Source organism: Mugil cephalus, chromosome 22 (genome assembly GCF_022458985.1).
Source record: "Mugil cephalus isolate CIBA_MC_2020 chromosome 22, CIBA_Mcephalus_1.1, whole genome shotgun sequence".
In the NCBI taxonomy this organism is placed as follows: domain Eukaryota; kingdom Metazoa; phylum Chordata; class Actinopteri; order Mugiliformes; family Mugilidae; genus Mugil; species Mugil cephalus.
Window position 1 is genome coordinate 4,395,391 of NC_061791.1, and position 19,768 is coordinate 4,415,158.

Below are 19,768 nucleotides of genomic sequence, written 5' to 3' on the forward strand. Positions count from 1 at the left end.
GAGACTCAAATTCGATCAATAACAACAAGCTATGACTTCGCTAATTAGCAAGTACTCGTTTAAGGACGTTGGGATTTCATTATTTGCAATCCTGTCTTTGCACAGTCACTTTCAGACATGAAAATGAACAGTTTTATATTTTGCTACATATTGGTTTAATTTTATTATAATATTGAGTGAAATAATCCCCGTGTCCACACGTGATTTCTTCCAAAAAACTACTTCCTCTTCAAAGACGATGCTTAGTTTTTATAGTTCTTAGATCAAACTAATCCCAAATAAAGAGAAATAGAGAAATTAAAAAAAGGCCTCAGGAGGTTAAAGTAACAACAAGTGCTTAAGTTTCTTCAAATATTGATGCTTTCTTCCCTCAAATGGGGTTGGGTTTACAGTATTAATGAGAGAAGACCACATGAACTGGTCCTGGTCGTTTATTAATGAGGTCAGGGTTCAAGAGTTGTGACATTTTCTATAATATGTCTGAGAAAAATACTAATCTTCCTGACCAGTGTTGGACGAGTTATTTCAAAAATGTAATACGTTACTTTTTACTTGTTACTGTAATTTCAAAGTAATTATAATTATACTGTCCTGAATTGCATTACTTTTAAGTTACTTACTTTTTTTTAAGTTAGTTACTTTCACCAAAATAACCTGAAATATGGATTTTGCGTTTCCAATAGATCGTATTCATTCTGTGTAGCTCATGTTCACATCCAGTAGAAGGTGATGTATGATGGCATAATGACTATGCTAGGCTAATGCTAATAACAGTACAATATAATGGAGCAGTTATGGCTCATGGCTCAATACATATTGTGGTAGATATACTGTAAATTTAGGTGTATTCACATTGAAATCAATACAACACCTAAAGAAACCTGCACCACGCTACACGTTTCCTTAAATTACTTGTGCTATTTGGCGATGAGCACAGATCTTTTGGTTTCAGTGAACTGAACCATAATGTCCTTCGTATCCTTTTCTCCGACCATCTGAAAATAATGAGCATATGTCCATCTCGCGAATGTAGAGTCTGACTCTGCCTCTGCAGTCGTCTTCTCCTCAATCAGCTGTTCTCTACTAACATTTGATTTTTCTTCTCCTCTGCTAATCTTGAATTTGTATAAAAAACACTAAATTTAGCTCATTTAATTTATTTCAGGTTTGTTATCCATTTTATCACGCGTTACTGACTGAGTGAGTTTGCTAAACTGTGAGCATCACTGGCTAAATGCAGCGTTCTCACTATTTACACATAAGACACAGGAAGGTTTGAGTTGCTCAACGCTACCGACAACGACGCTGACAACGACGCTGACAACGATCTTGTTTCTCAAACCAGTGAATATTCCGGTGCTGGAGGCGAATGCTGCCACACAGTACACGATGCCTGATCAAGCAATGTGTACTGTGTCACTACGGCTGCACGGCTCAATCCGTACGAGCGCCGTTCATGGACTGGACCAGTTCAGGTCCCATGTGATAATGATGGATGTCGACATGTGTCTGGTCTGCTGTGTAATTGCCAGAGCAAGAGAGAGATGGCCGTGCACTTGGCTGGCAGGCCGCCATTTGAGACCAGGCTCCATCTTGACTAACGATGACTGATTCCTATCTCATTCTCTTGTCATTTCCCCACAATGGTTTCTCCATCTACTGTAGGCGGTGCCCCTATAGCTTAGCTTAGCCGAGATGATTGTTACTCACACACTTACTTGCCTGCGGTATCACACCACGCCACGCCACGCCTCGCTCTAAATATACCCCTACGGCGGCTTTTCCAAGAATAAAGAGAAACCACGTCAATGCATCATTACTATGAGGGAATCGTTTGCAAAAAAAAAAAAAAAACGGGCCATGTTTACTATCTAAATGTGCCGTATCATATTCTCTGGCCCCTTGAGGATCATCCCAGCAAGATGTACATCCTAATGTGTGAACAGGTGCGTCTGCTCTCCGCGGAGCACTGTATCAACTGTACTCATGTTAATGTGCCAGGAAGGGCAGGCAAACTAAACTAGGCCAGAGGGGGGTCGTCTCCATGGCGACGGCGGCGGCAGCAGCAGCAGCAGCAGCGGCAGCAGAAGAGCCAGATGCACCTGTGTGAAGCTGGATACTCGTAGCGTTTTTTGTTTTTTTGTTGTTTTTTTGATGCATTAAGAGGGAACATACATGGTTAAATCCATTAGCAGAAAGGAAAAAAAAATAACACCTTATTTCCTTTACTCCTCATTTTCTGGTGTTTTTCAAAAAAAAACATGTGAAGACTTATAATCTTTCCTGCAACTGGAACAAGAAGAAGAAGAAGAAGCTTCAGAACAGCTCATTTTCCGAGTATTTCTAAAGTATCCTGGGTGGTTATTATCCCTTACATTCGGCAAAACTCTGCACTGTAATATCACATTAACTACAGCTGAATGACCTTCTTTAGGCGCGAGCTCGGCTAATGAATCCCAGTAATAAAAGATGGACACTCTTTTAGCCGAAGAGCTAAAGGTCGCGATCGTCTCGTGTCTTGAATATCACCCGGCTAATATTTCACAACGCCACTGGAAACATCAGAGAGATGCCCGTCCGTTGCCTGTGGCTTATATATTCATCCCCTGGCTACAAAATGACGCCTAATGCATTAGAATCGTAACAAGATTGCCACCCCGGTGCCTTTAATGCACCCTACTCCAGCCTGGGCTTTCCAGGAGATGATCAAAGCTGGTCTGGGCCCCGTAAAAAGCTTGACTCCAAGGGCAAAGGCATCATTGACTTCATCTCATCTCCCTTGCATTTAAGGGTCCGACTGGGCTTTCATTTCGTCCCGCCGCCTCGCCGCTATTACTAAGAGCAGATGCCCCCCGAAAGACGCCTGCTGCTTTTTCATCTGTGAGTGGAAATGGACGAGGTGTGCTTGAAAATGTTCCCCACCTCCCCCACCAAAAAAAAAATGAATAAAAAGAATCCGCTGTCATTTCTAAAGATATGATTAGTTAGGAGGAGTTCGGTGGTCTGCAATTGCCTGGAAGGGGAAGACTGCCGTGTCAAGTCGACCCCCCCTGCTGTGACAATTACTCCGATGGGACACTTGGTGGCTGCGGTGCTTTTACTGTCTCCGGTTAAAAGCACTCTGAAGTGTGTTTAGACTCTTCCTAAAACGCTCGCATCCTGTGTGCGGCGCTCACAACATTTTCTGACCTGTCTGCTGATCAATTACAGTGCATTTTGTTCTCACGCTAATGCATTTCCCTCCAATTATCCACATCTTACATCTTTTCGTCTTTTTCATTCTCGTCTTACTATTCCTCATTTCTAATTTGTGTTCGACAAAATTTAACAGAGGCTTTTTTTTTTTCGGCTCCTCTAAAGTCTTGATAAATTATTCTTTTTTGCTTATTTGTCTAAGAAAGCAGCTTGTGAGCACAGCATTTATTCTTGGAGGTGTGAAAAACCTGACGTAGTTCTCAGAAATAACAGCAGTCTTAGGAGGCGTTTTGTTACCTAGCAACTTGACTGCAAAACCTACTTTGACGCGGCGCTAATGATGAAGTTGCACATTAACCAAAGTGACACTGAAACAAAGACACTGCGAGACAAACGTAAATGCATCGGAAACAAATCGCTTTTTGTGCCTTCAGCCGGTTGCCGCCCTGCAAATAACGGAGGGAGGAACCTGAAGTGGGGAAGCGTTGATGAAAGTCACGGAGGCAGAAGGTTTCGCCGGTGTTTGAACACAACAAACAGACAACCTGAATTACGCGCTCCCGTGTTCAATTTATAGATGACTGTGAGCCAGCGCGGCATTAAACAAGCATCTGGGTGTTTTGGCTCAGGTTGCCGCGAGGCTAGGCAGAGAAAATCCCTCTCCCGTTGGTGAGGCTCGCCACATCTGAGGCCTCCTCGTTTAATTGATGAACTTTCATTCTCCTCTGTTGGTTAAATCGTCATTAGCTGATTCAATTTTGCTCCTAAGTTCCTAATCACTGAAGTTTAATTTTATAGGAACATAGCACATGGAGTAATTGGGACTATTTTATGCTAATCACTTGCACTATTGTTCTTGTTCTTTATGGCTTATATCTACATTGGGCTTGAATTTTTCTCATTATATATAATTAAGTAAAGGAAAAAGAAAAGCTAGTGCAAAACATTTGGACTGAAGCGAGAGTAATAAACCCCTTGAGGTTATTAACTGGATGAAAAAGCTGAATAAATATATTTTTCTGCTCTTTGATTAGCAGTTTGAAAACCAGTGTCCTAAAATAAAATAAAAAAATATTGAGAATTGAAAGAAAGAGCTTTCAATAAACACAAACTGAGATGGAAAAAAAAGGAAAATGCAAACCCATGTCTGCGGCTGACGTGCTGCAAACAATGACTTTCACTAGTCTTACTAATCCATCTAGAAGCTCCGATATGCAAAGTCATCATCAGCGTGATTGAGTTCACCTCTGCGCTCTGTTTAAACATTTCCTCGCCGGATTAAATTTGCTAAACACACAATTCAGCGCAATTACGCTAGCCCCGGCGCATGTCATTAGGAGGCCGACGCAGAGCGACGGGCATGGGCCACGGTGCTCACAATGAGAGGCGACCGAATTGCTCCCGAGTAAGCACATCAATCTATTAGCAGTTCAATCCACAGAAAGCCTGCGGGCGGAAAAGCGAGAAGGCCAAATGTCTGCTTTGCTTAAACTCTGGAGTGTCTTCAGCAAAAAAACGAAAAAAGGAACAGAAACCTCAACAAAATCCTTCTCAGAAAAACAACATTCAGGGATCTTTGGGTTGTTTATAATGAGTTTTAGGTTAAAAAAGACGAAGCTTTGCCGTCATGTTTAAAGCCTTGACATCCTGAGGATTTGAAGCTCAGCGCGGCAGCTCTGACTGTTGCCATCTTGGATGTGACTAATTCAAAAATGGACAAAGACGTAAAACTGAGGCTGACAGCTATGCTCACCTGTCACTCAAGGCAGCAACAACTGAATATGTATTTGATTATGTACGGAAGCCCTAAGCGGCCAACGAGTCAATTTTTCTCTGTTTTCTCAAGATCTCGAGTTATTTATCTCGCTATCTCAGGAAAACAAGCTCCATTTTCCCAAGATAACAAGTTATTTTATTTGAGAAAGTTCCGTTCTGGATGCCCTAAACACTATAATGTTGTAAAATAACAGCGTAATAACGTAATAGTTCCACTGTAAGTTGCGCCGTTTGTTTTGTGCTTTAATGTTTGATGGATAACGATTAAGTTTCTGGAGATCTCGAGAAAACAAAGTTTTGTTTTCCTGAGATAAATGAGATAAATAAGTCGAGACCTTGAGAAAACAGAGGGAATTGACTTATTATCACGGGAAAATGGGGGAAATAACATGTATGAATGCGTGGCCACTTACGGCTTCTGTAATTCCGGCTTAACGTTGACCGTCGCTTGACTTCTGATGAATATTAGACTCTTTCTTCTTAGCTCTGGTTTGGTCTCCACCACGTCCTAAATATGCCGCTCCCTAAGCTGCCAAAATAAACTGTTTTTACCAAATGGTGGCTGGGTTCTTGAGTAAAAACAGAAGCATCGTATGTAAGTACCAGAACTTAAAGCCTTGATATAATTTAAACAACTTATTTTTGACTTTGGTTTCAGGCCTGTCCCTGAGGTTGCCCCTTGATTTCTAGAGAAGTCAGTCAGACTTTGCCGTTTTACATGTACATTACCTTGACATGTCCACAGCACAGACTAACAGCTGGAACAAACACATTACAACTGTTTGCTGTAAGCACTTTGTGACGATAAATGGATTTTTCTAAACCATTAAACATCCAGTTTGACCGAAAAATTTGCAGTTTTTTTTCACTTGGATCCGGCCCCCCTGCTATTTATCTTGACATATTAGACAAAGAAAAGTGGGTTAATGAAAGAGTCCAGCATTGAAAGCCCAAGAATGTGGAGACCAGATAACGTTTAAGAGCATCATTTGTTTTCATCCGTCCTTAATGTGCCGAGTGTGTTTGCTCTCGAGGCAGTAGGAGAGTAGCCTTCTTTGAATATTTACCAAGCTTAATCCCCAAGAGGAAAGAGGCACTACTCACACTCCCCGACGACTGGAAAGAAGGATTAAACCCGCAGACTTCGCCTCACACCGACGGCCTCCCACTCAAACGGCACTACATGTTTTGTTTTTTTTCTCCAAACACAGATGTTTGGGCATCCCTGTGGTGCGCGCATGAAACAAATGCTGCTCAGCGTTGAAACTGACTCGGTTGAGAAGTGCCTTGGGGCTCAGGCATCATGATGAGTCACCAGAAACCTGCTCGGAGAGGAGTCTGAGAAGCTCGCCCTGCCCCGGATATTTCACAGTCGAGGAACAGATTAGACTGCTAATGCGACGCCTGCCATCTTTTCTGCCACATTTGTCAGCAATCAGTAGGGTAGGTTGGGCCAGTGGATGCTTCTGTCATCATACCGGTTGTCTGAACTATGAAAGCACCAACAGTTTCTTTCTCTCGTTGCTGTTTTGCTCACTTATTTGCGCATTACCAGAATCTGAATCATATTTATTTATTCTTCTAGCGGCGTGAGTCCTCGATCGATCTGCAACCTGAGTCTAGAAGGAAGTGGCTCAAAGTGATTGGGTTGAGAGAGGTCGGCTGAGATTACCTTTTATGAGTCCACCATTCAAGTTTGGTCTTGGTTGTGGCAGATGAAGGAATAGGGAGTCTCAGGTTTAGTTTCAGCCAAAAGGCCAGGAGTCAAACCAAACCCCGCAATGAGTAGACAACCCACTCTACCTGCACTATCCACTCTTTTAAAGCATTACGACTCGACACTGTAAAAAAACAAGCTTACACCAAGGTTGCGTGGTCTTGCTGTGAAGTTTCCAGACTCTTCTGGTTTCAAATTAGAGTGATTAAATGGGTAAAGGTCCAGATATTCATCTAACTACACAGGGTAACAACCATGGGATCACGTCCCAGGTCCGTTTCATTCAAGTTAAGTGCAGCAGTTTATCAAAAAACAACAAGTAGAAATAGGCTCCTATCTCAAAAATGCTCCATTTACAAAATTCCTGGATCCCCGCCCAAAATTTAATCACTTGTTCCTTGGCTCACTGGCCTGATTTTCAACTAAATATCTGTGCACATGGTTCTGAGTTTTGTTTTTTCCAAAAACATAACAGGAGATGATGGAAATTGTTAATGTCACCAGTGAAATTACGACTAATATTTCCTGAACAGAAACTTCCTGAACTAGCAAGAAGTTTGACAGCCAAAATGATACTGTGATTTAGTGAAGCGTTTTATTCTAATATCCAGTTTGGTCCTTGTGCGTTACAGAGCAGCCATGAGACAAGGCGCATGAAAACCTGCTTTCAATTTAACACACACACCGGGAGCCGGCGGGTGCCCTTCCACACTGTTGCTTTTCTATTCCTGTCTAGACATGAACAGAAAATGGACTAATTCTGAACTTAGAAGTCTGTCTCCCAAAGTACCCAAAGAACAAGTACGTGTCTCTGCACGCTAGGGGGGCCAGACTCAATTTGTTCTAAGATATCACATTTTCCCAAAAAAAAAAAAAAAAAACGCACTCAAACACACTTTTCTCTTTGTTGATGAAATGATGCGTGTTAGTGAATTTTAAGCATTAACTCTGTCATGGAACGCTCTCTCTAGGAAGATTATTTGAGGTGCATGACTACTTTAACATGGTGTTACGTGATGAAATGTAAGAACAGTTCAGAAATCTTGGAGGTAGGGCCGGGGGCTATGACCGAAGACGTATATCACAGTATTTTTCAAAATTCTAACAGTATCACAGTAGTTTTATTTTCATGCATAATCAGGTGTTCAGAAAGGGGATTAATAAATGCAGTAGATTGGCTAAGAATGACAAGATGAGCAAATATTGCAGAATAAGTAGTAAAACAAGTTTGCATGGACCCGTGTTAGCATAGCATCTTTAGCATGACAACAAAATGTTGAGTTTTTTTTCGGTTGATGTCAGATTTTTTAAAAACAAAAAATCCCCAAACAACCAACACAGCATATTTTTTGGTTAAAAGTTCTTCTGTGTCTTCATGGTCTTCACGTTAAGCCGCTTAATTTTCAGACGTTTCCATCTTCACCACGCCTCACAGCGACCGTGTGTTTAGAAGCGCTACACTGAAAATGGTCTGGTCTCGGATCAAAAATTCAGATCAGAACGTATGAACGGGTATACCGCCCACTACTTGGAGGTTGGAGCCTTTGTGGACCTGAGTTGGACAAAGCAGCCACCAAACCAAAACCTTAACCAAAGTGAACCCAGCGACTGTTTCGCGGGTTTCTATTTGGTTTAGGTTTAAAGTAATTGACTGAATTACAAGATACTTCGGCTAATAGCTAATAGATTCATTATCAGTGTTTCCCATTATCAAAGCAGGAACTTCTGCGCTACAAGGGCAGTTAACTTTTGAAATTCATCCAATTTTAACTGGAGTACGCTCGGCTTTTTACGACTAAAGACGCATGCCCGTTTTCTGAAACTTGACTAATGAATTTGACGGCGCTCCAAAAAAAAAAAAAAAAAAGAAGTGTCTTCGACAGCTAAGCTCACTCAGTATCAATGAGCCGCACGGTCCTCCCTTGTGGGAGAGAAGCAAACATTGGTCGGCCTTTTGTATTTGTCATATCTCCTCCAGCCTGTGGTGACCGCAATGTGTCTCAGACGCTTTGGCTCACAAAGGACAGATCGGCGACCGCGGGCCCAGGGGAATTGGAGCACTGTGGGAAATGGCTTCCCTGTGGCCATTTTGGACATGCCAGACCATCTTCCCCTCATGTGTTGCCTTCTCTTAAGCTTATCCAGGGGGCACTTTTTTCTCTCTCTCCATGTAAGGATCATGCAGCTGCACTGACAGAGACAAGCGACCCCGTCCGACGGATGCTAAACACCATGTGGCAGCCGGAAGCAACACCAAAGCCACTGAGGACCGTAAAGAGAATACAGCATCCAGAGCTTTACGAACAGATTTCCTGAGATATTTTTGCTTTTGTGTGTGTGTGTGTGTGTGTGTCTACTGCCTGAATAAATGAATAAAAGATTATGTTATGTAACATTTCATACAGTACAGGAAATGTCCGTCTTTAAACTACCGTAAGAACGGTATAATGGACATTTATTCTTTAACATAGACATATTCAACCAATATATTTTTATTTTGTTAAGATCAAACTTACTTGTTTAAAAAAAAAAAAACGAAGACGCTTCCAGCTTGGGGAACACAAGGCTGAATGAACAGCTGCTTTCATTAAGGGAAAATTATAAAACTGGCCCCATATGAAACATTATCATAGAACAGAGCTGCTTCAAATTTAACACACAACTGAACACACTTGTCTGCGTTAAGACCTGTGGAGTCTCTCTTTCTGTGTTTAAATGCTGTCTCTATGGAAAACCATTAACGCCAAAATCAAAAACAGATAAATAATAAATACATGAAGCGATAAGTTGAGTGAAAATTCCATTAAATTCAACATATTGTATATAACAAATGTAAACTATCAATCATCAGATGTTAGACTGCTAAAGATAAGTCTTTATATGAGGCTCTTACAATTAGATTTAGTCCTGTAACAGACTTTTTTTTTTTTAACTTTCTCACTAAATATGCACAAAAAAAAAGAACTATTCCATTTGTTTTGGTGGAGAATGTATTTCCACACACACACACACAAATAATGTATTAGTAACCACAATAAAAAGGTATCAGGGTTCAGGTTGGGTATTACCTTGTTTTTCTTGAGCCAAATAAATCAGCATAACAGTTCCCAAGTGTGGAAGTGACATGAAAGTGAGTGTGCCTGGTGTCACGCCACCGTTATCAAATGGCAGGCTCAGATTTGATTCAATGAACGGGGCCGGAAATTAAATAGCAGCACAGCAAGATTAAAATGGGGAACAAGGACTGGCGTCTGCCCCCCTCCGCCCCGAAAAGGAAACGTTGCTGAATACCAACCTTGACCGTAGAAGAGGAGAATTTCATTTTGCGCCGGTAATAAGGAGCTAAAATAGTGAATGAGACGTTGACTGATAGAGGTCTAACACGCTCTGGGAGATATTAGCGTCCTTATGAAACTGGTAATAGTGAGGAATAGTAATAAAAATCGAATGCGAACCGTCGTCCCTTTAACCGATGACCCGTTTCACGTCACTTCCACAAAGAGGAAAAAAAAGGTTTTGCTGAAACTTGAAACTTTTAATGGATCTCAGATTATATATGTTGTTTGTTCAATTACAAGGTTAAATTTAATTGAGATTTCCCCCAGTGATCACATACATCAGTTTAATAGAACAGGGCGTGGCTCTTCACATAATTCACCAGGTTATCGAGGCGTTTCAAGGAGCAATGATCACGCTCCACGACAGAGCTGCTCTGTGACGCATCTTACTTTAGCATGTTAGAGGGAAAAACTAAAAATGAAAAATAAAGGAAATTTATTTAGTCTTGTAGATGTTTGGTCCATAATTCCAGTAAAACAAATGCTGGAGGAACTGAGGTATGACCATACTCATATATTTTGGGACTGTCCAAAAAGAACTTAGTATTAATTGGATGGAATCTAACCCTCATTTGTTGTCTTTATTTACTGTTCTAAATATCTAATGTATTTGTGATGTTAATTGACTTTTCATGTGCATTAAAGGCAAAGCTGTCACTTATAAGCATTTCCAAAGAGGCGCTGGTTTGTCCTCCAGACTTCCAAGTAAATGCTCTTTATACAGGGAACTATCGAGACCATTTAACGTGGAGGTCTATGTGCATTGACTTGTTTTCGCCAGCTAGAGCCAAATGGTCATTGAAGGAGCTGCGGTTTTTGGCTTTTCTACGCTGACTTCATTTTATTTTTCATCCCTAGATGTTGCTGCTTGGTGACGACCTGTGTAACTGAGTCCACACTAAAGTGTCGCTGCCACATGTGAAGCAAAAGAACCAATCTCGGTTCAGAAGATGGTGCACATAACAATGTGCCATTAATCTACAGCATAAAAAGTTCCCCCACTTTCACATTTCGACGCTGGAGTCTGGTCATTATGGAGGCATTCAACAACGGGATCAAAAACGGCTTCAGATGGGCAACAACTCCCACAGATGTTCACATTTAAACCCCCACCCGGTCAAGAAACTCCACCAACCCTAGTTTCAACTTGGTGTTTTGGATGCACTTGCCATTTTTTTGTATTTGCATCATTGCATTGCCTCTTTCACTACAAATGCTGCAGCTAACAACATTTTCTAACACTGTTAGGGGCAAATATCGATTGTCAGCAAAATAAAACTTGAAATTTACACGAAAACTGAACAAAGTCACAACACTTTTACCAACAATTCTCACTTAGGAGACAACAAGTGTGAAGAGTTTCATACAATTAACACAGCTTTAAAAGAATCATCTTTGTGTTAGAGCAAAGAGCTAGATTTAAAAGTGCTATACTTACAGCAGTTAAACAAGACCCGATAAACACCACAACAGCCACTTAATGTGATTTTTTTTTTCTTTTTAAATGATTCAGCAATTCAAACTTTTCCTCTGCTATCTCCGCGCTGAAAATGCCAGCAGGTTACAGAGCCGTCTGGGTCAAACTCACTAAAACACTTGCAAATTAGCAGACACTAACAAACGCTGCTGCCAAAACACTAGCAAATTACTAAATGGAAAATGGGGTTTTTAAAATATTTCCCATAATGATGTTGACTATAAGCGAAGGAACAATGAATCACCCCGGCAAAACAACTGTATTTAGAAGCTGGAAGCTCTTAAAGCTTGTAATGTGTCACATGGATAATTTGGTCAAAGCATTTCTGGTCTTTTGTTGTTTTAGCTGGAAACCGCTGGGAACCCGGGGGATTAGTGGTACAGTAGGAAACAGCTCTTCCAGGGATCATATTATTAGAATCTTCAGTCGCATGTGAATGTGAAGTTTAAGGGAGGAACACAGTAGCGACGGTGCACTAGTAGTTTGACCCAATCATACGGCATGAAGGATGATTAATATGCTAATGCTAATGGGAGAAGGCTGCGCATGTGAGAGCAGGTATGAGTCGTGAACAGCAGGGAACACCGGCAAGCGGAGGTGGGGAGTGAACAGTCCATCAATCACCGGTGACAGCTGGGACTGTCGTCGTCAAGAGAGGAGTGGGTGCTCCACTGCATCAAATCACAGCGCTAATTGGCGCGAGCTGCAAATTTACATCTCCAACCAAGCGCGGAGTAAAGGTCATCCAACTACACTCAAGTACAAATAGATAAAGGAGGATTTTTCATGGAAGTTAACCACTAAAACTGTTTCAGGGCATTTAATTTGTATTTAATCTGAGCCTCAAACAGGTAATGCAGCCCTGGTGGTATGTCACTACATTTATACCTGGCTGCTCATTTGTTTTTTTTTCAGGCATAACTGAGTTCTCATCCAGAGGTGGTGTTAGATGACCTTTATATTTTTGTTTTGTGTTTTTCATTTCTGAATGAGGAAATAGTTCAGCACAGCCACTGACTTATTGTGTTTCCATCACCCCTAGAAATGTGCTAAACCTAAAATATGGTAATGAAAACATTTTGAAAAAACTCTCAAATATCTTAAGCTAAAAGACTTTTACGTTCTCATGAGGTGGTTTTTCATTTGTATCAATATAACAGTTTATAACGGAAGCCCTAAGCGGGCATGGGTTCACGTATTAATTGATTCCATTTTCTTATTCAATATTCATTATTATTAATTATTATTAATTAAAAAATATGATGTGAGAACCCATGGCTGGTTAGGATTTCCATAGTTTATCGCAAAAGTGCAACTGAAACACTTTTTCCGCAATTCCCGTCACTGGCGATGACACAGAAGGTCATGTGACCAGTTTCGTTTGAAGTCCATTTCCTCAAAGAGAAGGCTCGCGTGACGAAAATTACAGAAACTTATGGGATACGCAACACTTTACGAGAGTCACAGTTCATTCGCAAAACACCTTCCAATAGAAACACGTACAAAGCGCAAGTGTACTTTATAAAAAATTCAGAAATGTCGCTTCTGTTTTGCAAAATCTTCACTTCCTTTATAGCGACACTGTTTTAACAAGTATTAATAAAAAAGCACTGTTCTGGCAAATATATTATGCTAACTGCTAACGCTAACTGTTGACCTGTCGGCTACAGTTCCTGGGAGGATTTGTTTTCGGTGCAGAAGCGCTTCAGTTTCTGAGATGTTGGCGGGTTTCCTTATAAGAACTGCTTTCTGCAGAAATGTGGAAATCCTGCGTCACCGTACGTTAATTACCACAAGATGTACACTTGAACCAAACGTAAAAATGGTAACTCACGCCATCTTCCCATTCATTTATCCTCCTGTTTTCTATGATTTGTCGAGTCCATCCCCAATATGCAGACAAATGTTTCTGTTTCATGCACACGAACGAGCCCATCAGCAGTCTCTGCAGGAGCACGGCAAGAAAAGCAGATAATCCGAACTCCCCTCCACCTAGACGCCTCTCATTCTTTAGAGTAAACAACGAGGCTAATGGTTCGAGGCTGGAACCAGCCTGTTGTTGACCTATGAGGTTTCCTCCCAGACCTAATAACCCTGGTGAGACGCTCTGGTCCCAGTGGAGTCTGTCAATAACGGCCTTAACTGTTGATCTCAGTCTGAACCCTTACCTGGGTGTACCTATCCCTTGGGTTGTTGCCCTTTGATTTAACAAGATGGAAAGTGAAAACTAGAGAAAGCGAGTGACATTAAGAAAACTGTACCAGTGCTAGTATCACTTTATATGTTCTTGTGTTTCTTTTGTTTATGACACTTACCTTTGAGTGAGCACAAATTTAACATTTATAAAACAATCTTTATTACATTAAATGAATAAAATGTTAAGTAATTCTACAAGTAATATATACAAACATAAAAAGGGTTATTTGAGTTCAGACATATGCCATCATATTTGAGGATATTCCAGCAGCAGTCAACAATTTGCAACATACATTGAAAAAAATTGGTGCATCAACTACAAATATTTGCATTTAAGCAAGTTTGGGGAAAATTTCCTCGCAAAGTATTTGCTGCACATTTAATGGTCAATAAAATTTAAGTCTGAAGAAAATATTTACTTACATATTTAAGTCTAACCCCAGACTACTCCATAAGGAATAAACCCAAATAAGGACTATTAGTATATGCATAGACAAAGGCTCTTATCCCCCAGACCAAATGGCCACTCCAGTCAGTCTGATCGCAGCTGACTTCCCTCCATTGAATTAACACACGGCTTTGTGAGCTACAGGCTCGGGGGCCATGTTGGAGCCTCAGTGGTGAATATTAGATTGCACGCCTCCAGATCTCATTAAAGGAAGCAACAGGACAATGTCTGCATCTCAAATGAGACCAGAGGCCATCAAGCATCCTGACTCCCTGTTGGATTTACTGATTTGATTGATACTGTGTGTGTGTGTATGCATCGGAGAATAACAGGGAGGGAGGAGGGGAATAAAAGTCATTTTCCTTAAATATAATTAAGCCATTTTGCCAATTAAGCAACTGGTGGAAAATTGGAATTGTAGATTGCATAGTATGCAGTAAATGGCCTTCATTAAACTGTCCATGACATACACAGGTCATATCATAGATTAGATGAAGTGGCATGCTACTTACAGCAATATCCAGTCGAAGAGGCTTCTTCCGGTCTTCTTTTACCAAATGGCAGTTCACTGGAAAAGAAGCATCAGGGTCAGTCTCCACGAGCACAAAAACAACTGAAGACAAAGTGAGAAATATAGTATGAGACCATTTGTAGCGCAGAGCTGAAGCCAAGAACGTCTCAGTAATAAAATGTGTCAAACGAGTCCATGAAGATATACTGTGTGAATGAAAATGAAATAAGTGGGTCACTGTAGTTCTTTTTTTTTCTTTTTTTTTTTTTTGCTAATGTCCGGTATTAGCCACAGACTATTAGCTATAGTCTTAAATAAAAGCTACTCGTGCCTGAAGGCAGAAGTTTGATGGTTAGTTAACGACTAATTAATAGAGCAGCAGTAAGATTTAAAGTGATAAGAGGTTTTCAAATCCATTCTGTTTGACTCTTATTTGTCTATATGTCGGATGAATTGACGTTGTGATGGCATAGAAGGTTTCTACAACTCACTACAATGACATTTTTTGATAACATATGTGGTAATCCATGCAGATATGGAGAGAATATAAAATACTTCACATTGTGTCTTCCATTTTTAAGTAGAAATCATGTTTATAGTCCCTCTTTAATCCCAATTCCACATTTGGCCTACACTACTTTTAGAAATGTTAAAGCTTTTGTGTATATCTTTGATTTAAAATAGGCCTTAACAGGCACTAATATTGTATATAGGCGGAGATATTTTACATTTAAAAGGCTCAAAAGGACAAAACAGACATTAATCAGAAGAAAGGCACTGCAATTTGCAATTTGCATTCGAACCACTGCTGCGTGTGAAACAAAAGGGGAACTTAAGGTTGTGAAAAGTACTTGCAATTGTTCCACAAGCATTTGCTTTGGTAGGTGGTCACATTTCAATCCTTTTCATTTAATCTTAGGAACCTTCAGAAGCCCAACACTGACGTGGCCAATCTGCGCTGTATACTGGCTTCACATTGTTTCTTAATTGGCTTTTGCAGGACTGCTGCTGTTAAAGAGAAATCTGGGGATATTAATAGGGATAAGGGAGCGAAGGGGCGCCTTCAGAAAGGTGAAATGTTGCCCTCCTAAGGAAAGGAAATTCTATTTTCCGAGATGTAAGTGGCGGTGACCAATATTACACCGAGCCCGGGGGTGTAAAATCTGCATGCCATTAGCAGGACTCAGGACTTCAAGCAAACTTCAAGTGTAAGTAAAAGTTTTGAAGTTCCTTTCCAGAAAACATCCAAGACTACTTCCCCAAAATAAAACCCAATCTTCCTGCCAAAATGTGGATGAAAGCAACAGCTTCCGACATTTCCCCATGTATCACTTCGTCTCTCGATAGAGACTTACAGATGGAGAGAGAGAGACAGAGGGGGGATAGCGAAAGAATCTGTTCATTGATTGGTGAAGGCAGAAAATCAGTACCAGAATTGGCCGGCTACCTTCCAAAAGATGATGCGGTGAAAGATATAAACAGTCGCTAATTAGCAGCTGATATTTACCAGTAGACAGCAGGAGGGCTTTGAAAGCCAACTCTCTGCTTTAACTGAAAAGGTGTTTCATGAATGTGTAACAGCCATGTGGGCTTGAAAACAGACACCTCACCGTCTACCCGCTGGGACGTATATGGGTCCAAAATAGACTTCAAATGCCTGGGGATACCAGTTGGGCTCACCGGCAGTCATTGAAACCCAATAAGCTTAGTGAAGAGGACCTAAGGACATGTCTATATTTAAGGAGGTGGGGTCAAGTAAAGACCCTTTACCTTGAGTGATGGTGACGGAGGATCCTGCAGCTAAAATGTCATCCGAGTTTCGGACGAGAACGGACGGAAATAAACCAACACCGTCAAAACAAATATCTACGTAGCAAAGAATGAAAATTTAAATAATAGTTTAAGAAATGTAAAAAGTAAAAGATGATACACCAATCAGCCCCAACATTAAACTCGCTGACAGAAGTAATCATAGTATGAAACATGTAGCCCATGGCAATGACTCCCTGAGGTCACTCGATTGACTTTAGGAAGGAGATTTCTGGATGGCACACTGTGGCAAAATGTTTTAAATAGTATTTCCATTACACCACACAATAAGGCCTCGGTAGAAAATGTGTATTACCTTAGACGATAAGGCTGGTGATATCCCATAAAAATCCCAGATGGAAATAAATAAAACATTGACCTTGAGGCAATATGTTCTGCTGGGAAACTTTTGGACCTGGCTACTTAGACATGTAGCACCCACCTAGACCAGACCAGACATCCCTACCCCATAGCAATGACACTCCTTGACAGCAGCAGCCATCCCCAGCAGGATGCAGCCTGACACAGACAAAAACAATTTAGGAACAACTAAAAAAAAAACAAGCACAAGGTGTTGACCTGGCCTCCAAATTCACTAGATCCTTAACTGCCCAAGTATCAGTGAGATGATCCACAGGAGCCCCTCCCGTCAACCCATAGGACCAAAAGGCGCCCACTAACAATATCCTGTTGCTCCGATGATATCTCTGATGAGTCACAACTGTTTTGGAGGCACAAGGGAGACCTACACGACATTAGGAAGGTGGTCATAATCTTAAGCCTGATCGGTGCATAAAGCAGCAAAACTGACTTTTGTGAAGCATCTGGAAAATGTGATACGTCAAATAATCGGCAAACAGTGTACAGTTTAAGCTTAAACATATTTGGCATGGAGGGATTCTTAATCGTTCATTATTTTAATCCTGAAAAGGAACTCCTGCTCCCGCTTCCCCAAAAAGGACAGAAAGAAATCAGCGTATTTTATTCTGTTTCATGCTTTCATCAGAGCTATTGCACCATCACAGCTTAGCCCATGTTTCATTTTGTGCTCTCGTATTCTAAGGAGCCATCTTATGCCGGCCTGCCTTCACACTAATATCAACAGCAAACATTCGACCTGGGAGTCTAGGCTGGAGATGAGCTCAAACATTATTATCCTGACCGTTTCACAGCTCGTCTGTGGACCATCAAGCAACAGCAGAGTGATCGAGCTCGACCGGAGCGGCAGATAAAGCACCAATGTGTTTTCTTTGCGATATAAAGACTGTTGCAGCCAGTTGAGGCAACATGTAGAATATGTTAGAAATGGCTGACACATCATGAAATCCGATCTGATCCCAGTGGCTTTGACTCTGCTTAGTAATGTCTCTAAGGGCTTTGCACACCTAGATTTGGTCAGGTTATTGCATTCTTCGTACTAGCAGACCCTCTCAAGCTCTGTAAGATTGGATGTGATGTGTCTGTAAACTCCATCTTCACAATTTCTGCAAATCTCCTATAAGGTCCGGGCTGTTCAAGGACAGTCAGAGACTCATCTCAAAATGCTTTGAGTCGTAATGAAAAGTGAACCATTCGGCCTGAGATTATTGGTCCTTTCTTCAAGGACCTCTTAGTCTATATGGCCTTCTCTCATTTCTGAGTATTTTCCCCGTCCGGTCACTCAAGCCTCAGAGCATGATGCTGCCACCACTATGCTTCACCCTAGGGATGGTATGAGCCAGCTGAGGAGCAGCACCTGGTGTTATGAATGCTTTATTTTAAAGCCCGGTCTGGGTATAGTCTAAAGGAGTTTTAATTTTACCCAAATTGAAATGTGGTTAAGGAGAATTAGCACATATATTTGCTTTGGGTCCTGTGGGTTGAGAGGAGAGGTCTCTGTGGATGATCCCACAGATACTTGCTCATTTTGGGATCTAATGAATTTGGAGGCCAGGTCAAAACCTTGGCCTGTTCTTCATGTTATTTGTTTTGTTTTGTTTATTTTGAGTTGTTCCTAAAGTGTTGGATTGCTGCTGCCATCAAGGAGTGTCAATGCTATGGGGTAGGGATGACTGGCCTGGTCTAGGTGGGTGCTACATGTCCAAGTAACATTCACAAGAATGAATGCCAGGTCCAAAAGTTTCCCAGCAGAATATTTAGTTGTTTACTTCTCCTATATTTGCTTGTAAAGGTGCATTTAATACAATATTTGAAACTATTTACTGTGCATGTGTGAGTTGGCCAGGTTACTTAGAGATGTACAGCTGACCTTGTCCATTCATTATTATCCTGCAAGCAACTCATTAATTATCCTATAGTGCAACACTGGATAACTCTGCAACATCTACGTACAACACAAAAAGCCGTCTCATAAAAAAAACTAAAAAAATAAATAAGTATAGCCTCATATTGGTGTTTAGATCTCAACATCTATTTAATAAGAAGCCCGGGGACACCAATGCTTCAGGAACAATGGTGACGCCTTTGTTTAGCGGCGGGGGCTCAAAGCCAATATCCTGAATGGAGATATTACTCCAGAGAAGCAGGAGCTTTCATCACTCTCCAAATCTTATATCAACCTCACTGGGCAGTTTGAAGGCCGGATGGAGCTGTTTCCATAGTTTTCCCGAAGCTGGTTGCTTCCTTCCCACCAGACGGGCAGCCTTGACAACAGCCAGATTTGAGGCCCACTTGAATCTGGCTCAAAGAATTTGGCAGAAGCACAGCAGTGAGGCTGTTAGCAAACAGCAAAAAGGCGAACACACCTCTAGCCTGCCAAACCTTTGCATCAGGGGCACTTGTATTTTCGTGGGATGTAATGAGACATCCATATGACTCTGTCTGGTATTCGTTTTTTTAGACTGTTTACGGTTTTGTATTTCGAATGACATCTGGAGTTTACACCTCTTCTCTCTTCTCCAGAAAAAAATAATAATTATACAGACTAGGAGATGATGTTTTGTTTGTATGTAGTTGTTATGGATACAGAGGTAAAAAAAAAAAGAAAGAAAACAAACTGCACCAGCTTCCAGTGAGCATCCGGGAAGGAATCTTAACGAACCAAAGCTACACAAGGTAGACAACAGATACAGAAGAACTTCACTCGAGAAATTTCACTGACGCGCTTTTACACTGCTCCAGCAACAAGGCTCCTACACAACAATTCAGTGCAAAGAATCTCTGAGAATATCTAGTTCACTGAAAAAATGTTGCATGTCCACTGCTGCTCATTGCAATGCCAAACTACTGACATACTGTACAATGGAAAAGGATGCAGTTCAAGCCAAGAGATGTTCTGAAACTTGCATGTTTCTATATATTT

At 41.1% G+C, this 19,768-nt stretch overlaps 1 protein-coding gene across 4 annotated transcripts in view; it reads right to left on the reverse strand.

Annotated features, from left to right (window-relative positions):
* Positions 1–19,768, reverse strand: part of syt1a (synaptotagmin Ia) — a 191,750-nt gene that overhangs the window by 116,960 nt on the left and 55,022 nt on the right. For all 4 annotated transcript variants that reach the window (XM_047575281.1, XM_047575285.1, XM_047575282.1 and 1 more), the window contains exon 2: positions 14,660–14,715. The gene's annotated coding sequence lies outside the window, so the exon portion shown is untranslated. The remainder of the gene's footprint in view (positions 1–14,659; positions 14,716–19,768) is intronic.